The sequence below is a fragment of the Stegostoma tigrinum genome, chromosome 4 (genome assembly GCF_030684315.1).
Source record: "Stegostoma tigrinum isolate sSteTig4 chromosome 4, sSteTig4.hap1, whole genome shotgun sequence".
Taxonomy (NCBI): Eukaryota; Metazoa; Chordata; class Chondrichthyes; order Orectolobiformes; family Stegostomatidae; genus Stegostoma; species Stegostoma tigrinum.
The window spans coordinates 43,114,620-43,122,981 of NC_081357.1; the positions used below are offsets into that span (position 1 = coordinate 43,114,620).

Below are 8,362 nucleotides of genomic sequence, written 5' to 3' on the forward strand. Positions count from 1 at the left end.
AGTTGCTGCATGAACCTCAGTTTATGTCAGTTGATACACTCAGAAATGAATAGCATTATACATTTAAATTCTTGTACAAAATACTGTAATTTCACAACAGACTTTTGTTTCTCATTTAGGAACTTAGTTCAATTCTTTAAAAAACAACTTCATTGTTAAGAGTTGGATGATTGCTTTTGCCAGCAATCTATAAATTAGAGATGTTAAACATCAGGTAAAAATCACAATTTCTATCAAACTTCAAAGAATTCCAAAAGAACACATCTGTGGTTTTGTTAGAAATAAAAGTGCTATCATACTGGCCCATGTAAAAGATGAAAATGGCTTTATTTTATTGCGGATTCTGTAACACTCAAGTGTTTTTTTGAAGTTCACAGCACTACATAGCTGATGTTCCTAAATGAGAAATGCAGAGAAATGCAATGCTTCAGAGTCTTAGCCTGTCCCTGACCCTACTGGATTGTTTATCCAACATTAGCTTAACATTAACATGGGAACGCTTTTGAATAGTTGAACACTGCATCTGAAAATAATAACTAAATCTCCTGGGTACAATTTTGTGGGAAGGCTTATCCCTTTAAGATAAGATGCGCAAACAAGAGCCTGTGCAGCAATGATATCTTTTTCAATGGTTTAAAAAGAAGACAGTTTATTTTTCACTTTTCTACCATCTCAAAGGCTGTGGCACATAGTGAGGTACAGATTCAAACGTGCAGCATAATCCAGTGCCCAGCCAACATCCATACATCTGCATCGTTTCTTCAGCTGTGAATCTTTCTTATCAATTCACCCATTTGTCACATGTTGGCTAAGCACTGACTGACTGTGAACCAAGGAGCTTCTTGGGCTTAAAGGCTTGCTACATTTGCCAGTGTTTTCATCTTTCTGTTGAATCATTCGAGAAACAGCCGCAATGTACTTGTACTGTTTTAACAACGTATTTATTTGTCTGAAATCTATATTTGCACTCAATTGCAAAGGTAACGTGAGCCTCAAGTAGCTGAGATTGAGCTCCACAGCGAATGATAGTTTTCCCAGCACGTCCACAAGGCCATGTTCCATTGGGTATGTCAAAACAATTAATGTCTCCTGTTCGTCTTAAAAGGCTCAGGCTTGTGCCTCATTGTTAGCTTAGTTCACATGTCTTAGCCTTGGACTGTATACTTGACATGGAACGTATTTGCTAAATATGAAGGCTGTTACACTCATACACGTGGAATTTTCTTGCAAGTCCTGTCATCATTTTTTGCAATGCTTTTGTTCGCAAGTGTTATGAATTGAAGTATACTTGTGGATTAAAAAAAAGAGCTGAGAAGACTCAGTATCCTTTTAAAAAAAGTCCTGTAGGAATTTATTAATTGTACCTCAATATTCATGTATTCTAGGCACCATTTTTTGTGGTGACTCAGTAGGACCCAGGAACCAAGGCAGTGTTGTTAACAGTAAGCATAACTTATTTTTAAAAATCACATAATGATTTAAGTGCTCCTGTTGGTTAACTATTCTCTATATGTACCAACCTTGTATTGTAACATATGATGTATATCACATCAACAGAGTTCTCTTTTATCCCACTTGCTTGTTACTTCATTAGTGAAATCTAATACATTAGTCAAAAAGATTTCCTTTGCATAAAACCATGCTGATTCTGCCTGATTGTCTTATGATTTTCTAAATAACCTGCAATGATATTCTAAATAATGGACCCTAGCATTTTCCCTATGGCAGATGAACCATTAACTTCTGTATTGTTTCTAACTTTCTATCTCCCTCCATTCTTAAACAGAGGCATTACATTAATGATTTTCCAACCTGCTGGGACTCTAATGTATTTTGAAAGATGGCAACAAATCATTCCTGTCTCTGCAGCCACTTATTTTAAGACATTCAGATGAAAAACATCAGATCCATCCAACTTGTCAATCATTACTTTCAATCATTTTCCCAATACCTTTCCCTATTGACTGTGATTATTTTAAAATCTTTGCTTCCTTTTAATTTTGATTTTGAACATTAAAATTGCAATCGAGACTCTAGTTACATTATGAAGCACTCTGCCCATAACCTCTCCCACCTTCTCTCTGTCCCACCCTCCAGTTGATACTGGGAAGAGGCTTATCAATTATTTCAGGTAAAAATAAAAGCTGGATAAATCTAGCCCAGTCATTTCGTGCCCCATCAGTCCACATTTGATGGTTAGCAAAGTGGAAGAAGATATCAACAATGATGTTATTAAGCAGCATTTGCTTTGTGATAACCTACTCACTGATGTCCAGTTTTAGGTTCCAGCTGGGCCTGTCAGTTCCTAATGTCATTACAGCCTTAGTTCAAAAATGTCAAAAGAGCAGGATTCCACAGCCGAGGTGAGAATAGCTGCTCTTAATATCAAGGATGCATTTGACCAAATGTAGCATCAAGGAGGCTTCGAAAAACTGGAATCACTGGGAGTCAAGATGAAATCCTCTACTGTTTGGAGTCATACCTGGCACATAGGAAGATGGTTAGAGAAGAAGATAGTTGGAGAGGAGACAGGCAGGTCAAAGAGGCGGGGATGGAGGGGAGGTAGGGAGGAAATGGGTCAGCCCAGGGTGGAGGCAGCTACTAAGAAAGGTGATGTGGCTGTAGTACCTGGTTTGCTTCAGGACATGGTCGAGTAGTTTCAAGGCCAAAGAGATTACAAGAGAGTTGCAGTGGGAGAGAGATCTCCTGAGGTTTGTCCAGAGGGAGGAGGGTAACTTCTTCAGGGTAGGCATCCTTAGAAGAGGCTTCGCAGTACGATTAAAATTGTATCAGAGATAAAAGGAACTGCAGATGCTGGAGACTCCGAGATAACAAGGGGTAGAGCTGAATGAACACAGCAGGCCAAGCACCTATCCCCTCCCTAACACCCCACCTACACTCACCTTTACTGGCTCCATCCCCACCTCTTTGACCTGTCTGTCTCCTCTCCACCTATCTTCTCCTCTATCCATCTTCTATCCGCCTCCCCCTCTCTCCCTATTTATTTCAGAATCCCCTTTCCCTCTCCCATTTTTGATGAGGAGTCTAGGCCTGAAACATCAGCTTTCCTGCTCCTATGATGCTGCTTGGCCTGCTGCGTTCATCCAACTCTACACCTTGTTATCGCCTATTAGTTTACAGCTGCTTTGTGGATATTTTGGAATTTTGAATAATTATTAATCTTTCAATATTAATATTGAAGGCAGAACTCCTCCTGACTTACAAGTTATAGCGAAATTTCTTTCATGACCTGAATCTCCTGGAAGTTCGTACGATATGAAATGCTTTTAAAAGGTGTTCTACAAAACTGCGATATTGATCATGACAAAATACAGCAAGGTCGATTAACAACATAATAGAACAATCCTTTTCTAATTATGTGCAAAAAAAGTGGATTCCCAAGTTACAAGCCTCATTGGCTTCAGTCAACATTCTGAGCCACACTGCTCCTCATGAGCAGGGAAATTAAACACTCCTTATAATATTTAAAGGAATAACATAGTGCCTCAATGGTTTTTCATTGTCTCATTTATTTTAATAACTGTCTCGTTATTATGAACAGTGGAGCCTTTCAGTGCTAAATTAGAATAACAAGAGCACAAATTGAAGTATCACTTTGTCAGCTCCAAAGATACGTTCTGCAGAAATAAAAAGAAATCTTTCAAATTGAAGTCCAAAATTTAAATCTCTGCAATCCAGGTGAGAACATATTTGGCTGCAGGGCTTCGTGAATTGAAGTGTGCATGGAACCGCCATCTGGGAACTGCTGAGACGGTTTGTCTGAGTGCAGAGACAATGCAATGAAGGGTTTCAGCCCTCTCGCTCTTCACCAGCTGAATGCAGTCCAGCTGTCCTTACTCCCTGCCCATCCCCGGAGTTAGCACAGTCAAAAAATAAATTGTACCATCACAGCATCTGAAATAGCTTGAAGCCTAATTACAGCGTGCAGTACAGGAAACAGGCCTTCCTACTGCTGACTGCATCGGATGGACCTTGGAGACACTGGGTTTCATTACAGACAGTGCAGCCCGGAGCCAAGTCTATTGCTGAACAGATGATGAGAAACAGAGCAGAGAGTATTCAAAGATTGTCATTTTCTTCCTGCCTCTGTGTAGGATGTTCTTAAATTTTACTTAATTTCAGATAATCTGGTGGTGATATCCCAATATCCTGTGAAAAGAGATAAAAAGCGAAAAATGTTATTGTCTTCTTAGATGTGTGTGCTTATCACTTCTGCTTTATCGACTTCAATTATTATCTTAAACTGGTGTGCAGGAAACGATTGGACGGTATTTAGCAATACATGCATTAGGCAGGTCCCCAAAATGTAATCAAGAGGGTGGGATGTAACTTCCAGCACTAGAGTTGACATGTATTTGTGGAGCATCCGGTGGGTTTCCTGAGTCTTGTAGGTCGTAAAAGAAAGCAGTATTTGGAAGCCAGAATATTTTATGTAGGAAGTCATTTGGCTTTGAATATGGATACTTTATGAGCTTTAGAGACCAAAAAAGCTCAGTGGAGATGGCGACACGAGTGAGTCATGCGCTAAGTTTACTGCTTCAGTGATTGTATTGTAATCTGGTAGGGTTTATACAAAATCTTCACAGAGACCATCTCATTTTATTTCATTGATATAAAAGTCAGACACTTCTTATAACGCAACAATACTCCATGTAAGATAACAAAGTGTGGAGCTGGATGAACACAGCAGGTCAAGAAGCATCTTAGGAGTACAAAAGCTGACTTTTCGGGCCGAGACCCTTCAGTTCACTATAATACAGGTATTGAAACAATGCCTCATGTGGATGCCATAAGTTAAAAATTTTGCAAAACAGTTTCCTGATGTGTTATCAAATTTGCTTCAGATGTTAAGTTACTTTATATGAGCCTAATCTCTTCTTCTCAGTCATCGCTTTGCAAAATAATGCTCTACTCTCCAAGTCAGAATGCATAGTAAATTATCAATGCTTTGTTGGAAATAGAGACAAAGGAGAGTAGTTGAGATATCGAATAATGCATGCATGCATTCATTCTGTTTTGAAAGTGCAACACACATCAAGTTGGCTCAAGCTCCTCCATAGTTGTTTAGGACCCGGACTAAAAAGACTCCATTGTATTTAAATAAGGGTCCCAGGCTAGTTGTTATCTCAATTACAATCACCACAACAGCCTCAGTACTTAATACCAATAACTGCCAATTTCCAGGCGCCATCCTACAACTCATCCGTTTTGTCCTCCACCACAATGTCTTCGTTTTCGACAACCAGTTTTTCATCCAGACACAGCTGTGGGAACCAGATTTGCTCCCCAGTATGCCAACATCTTCGTGCGCATGCTCACACAAGACTTCTTTGCTACAAAGAACCTCCAACCAACACTGTACACCAGATACATTGATGACATTTTCATCCTTTAAACTCAAGGCAAGGAATCATTGAAACAACTACACTTCCAATTCCCTGGCCCCAAACACCTCATTTTCACCATGGACTTCCAGTCCCTATACACCTGTATTCCGCATGCAGATGGCCTCAAGGCCCTCCGCTTCTTCCTGTCCCGCAGGCCCGACCAGTCCCTCTCCAGCAACACCCTCATCTGCCTAGCCGAACTCGTCCTCACCCTCAACAACTTCTCTTTCGATTCCTCCCACTTCCTACAGATAAAGGGGGTGGCCATGGGCACCCGCATGGGCCCCAGCTATGCCTGCCTCTTTGTAGGTTACGTGGAACAGTCGCTCTTCCGCACCTACACAGGCCCCAAACCCCACCTCTTCCTCCGTTACATTGATGACTGTATCGGTGCCGCCTCTTGCTCCCCAGAGGAGCTCGAACAGTTCATCCACTTCACCAACGCCTTCCACCCCAAACTTCAGTTCAGCTGGACCATCTCCAGCACATCCCTCACCTTCCTAGACCTCAGTCTCCATCTCAGGCAACCAGCTTGTAACTGATGTCCATTTCATGCCCACCGAATCCCACAGCTACCTAGAATACACCTCCTCCCACCCGCCCTCCTGCAAAAATTCCATCCCCTATTCCCAATTCCTCCGCCTCCGCCGCATCTGCTCCCACGATGAGGCATTCCACTCCCGCACATCCCAGATGTCCAAGTTCTTCAAGGACCGCAACTTTCCCCCCACAGTGGTTGAGAACGCCCTTGACCACATCTCCCGCATTTCCCGCAACACATCCCTCACACCCCACCCCCGCCACAACCGCCCCAAGAGGATCCTCCTCATTCTCACACACCACCCCACCAACCTCCGGATACAACGCATCATCCTCTGACACTTCCGCCATCTACAATCCGACCCCACCACCCAAGACATTTTTCCATCCCCACCCCTGTCTGCTTTCCAGAGAGACCACTCTCTCCGTGACTCCCTTGTTCGCTCCACACTGCCCTCCAACCCAACCACACCTAGCACCTTCCCCTGCAACCGCAGGAAATGCTACACTTGCCCCCACACCTCCTCCCTCACCCCTATCCCAGGCCCCAAGATGACTTTCCATATTAAGCAAAGGCTCACCTGCACATCTGCCAATGTGGTATACTGTATCCATTGTACCCGGTGTGGCTTCTTCTACATTGGGGAAACCAAGCGGAGGCTTGGCGACCGCTTTGCAGAACACCTCCGCTCGGTTCGCAATAAACAACTGCACCTCCCAGTCACAAACCATTTCCACTCCCCCTCCCATTCTTTAGATGACATGTCCATCATGGGCCTCCTACAGTGCCACAATGATGCCACCCAAAGGTTGCAGGGACAGCAACTCATATTCCGCTTGGGAACCCTGCAGCCCAATGGTATCAATGTAGACTTAAATCTCCCCTTCCCCCACTGCATCCCAAAACCAGCCCAGCCTGTCTCTGCTTCCCTAAACTGTTCTTCCTCTCACCCATCCCCTCCTCCCACCCCAAGCCGCACCTCCATTTCCTACCTACTAACCTCATCCCACCTCCTTGACCTGTCCGTCTTCCCTGGACTGACCTATCCCCTCCCTACCTCCCGACCTATACTCTCCTCTCTACCTATCTTCTTTTCTTTCCATCTTCGGTCCGCCTCCCCCTCTCTCCCTATTTATTCCAGAACCCTCATCCCATCTCCCTCTCTGATGAAGGGTCTAGGCCCAGAACGTCAGCTTTTGTGCTCCTGAGATGCTGCTTGGCCTGCTGTGTTCATCCAGCTTCACACTTTATTACACAGTGATATTAACAAATTTATCCCACCATCAGACTTACCATGGACTACTCTTTACAATCCGTCTCATTCTCGGACACACGCCTCTCCATCAAGGACATACAGCTCAATACTTCATTCTATCACAAGCCTATGGATAACTTCATGATGCTGCACTTCTCTCTCTCCTCTCCCCTTCCCACACACACACTCTCTCTCCCACATACACACACTCTCTCTCTCACACATACATACTCACTCTCACACAAACACTTCCTTGTCTCTCCCAACCGCACTCACACACACACACACACACACACACACACACACGCACGCACGCACGCACGCACACACACACACACACACACACACACACACACATTCTCTCTCTCTCTCTCTGTCTCTCTCGCTCCCTCCCTGTCTCCCACGCTCACTCTCTCTGCTTCTCAAACGCACTCTGTCTCATTTCCACACACATGCACTCTCTCTCTCTCTCCCAACCACAGACTCTCTCTCACACACACTAACACACACACTCTTTCTTTCCCAACCACACACTCTCTCACACACACACACACTCTCTCTCTCTCTTTCTCTCTGCTTTCCCCACCACACACACTCTGTCTCTCACACACCCTCTCTCTGTCACACACAACACATACTCTTTCTGTCTCTCATGCATACACACACACTTTCTCTCTCTCTCTCTCTCTCTCACACACACACACACACACACACACACACACACACACACACACACACACACACACACACACACACACACACACACACACGCTCTCTCTCTCTCTCCCTCACACACACTCTTTCTCTCCATCCACACACACGTGAATCCATATGGTGAATTTGTTTTTGCAGATAGACTGCATTTTATTTAAAATTCACACAAATTATACACATTCAGTCAAATTCCTACTTTAGAAATAAAACTAGTTTGACACCAAAGCAAAACACAATCAGATTCTAAATAAGGCGTTCCACCTAACATGAATTGTCTGACCTAAAATATTACTTCTTTATTACACTGATAAAACCCCATAGTTCTCCCAGGACAGGGAATTGAAAGGAATTTGGGGATTTACAAATACATATTAATCAATTAAAACCTTCTAACTGATTACAGATTGAACAGCATTTTAGGTTTGTCTAACACATCCTCATCAA

The 8,362-nt window shown here is 43.4% G+C and overlaps 1 long non-coding RNA gene across 1 annotated transcript; it reads right to left on the reverse strand.

Annotated features, from left to right (window-relative positions):
* Positions 1-3,510: 3,510 nt before the first annotated feature.
* Positions 3,511-7,799, reverse strand: LOC132209567 (uncharacterized). Its single transcript, XR_009445717.1, has 2 exons — positions 7,243-7,799; positions 3,511-4,170 (listed from the first exon to the last, which is right to left on the reverse strand). It is a non-coding gene; the product is annotated as an uncharacterized LOC132209567 (long non-coding RNA).
* Positions 7,800-8,362: the final 563 nt, after the last annotated feature.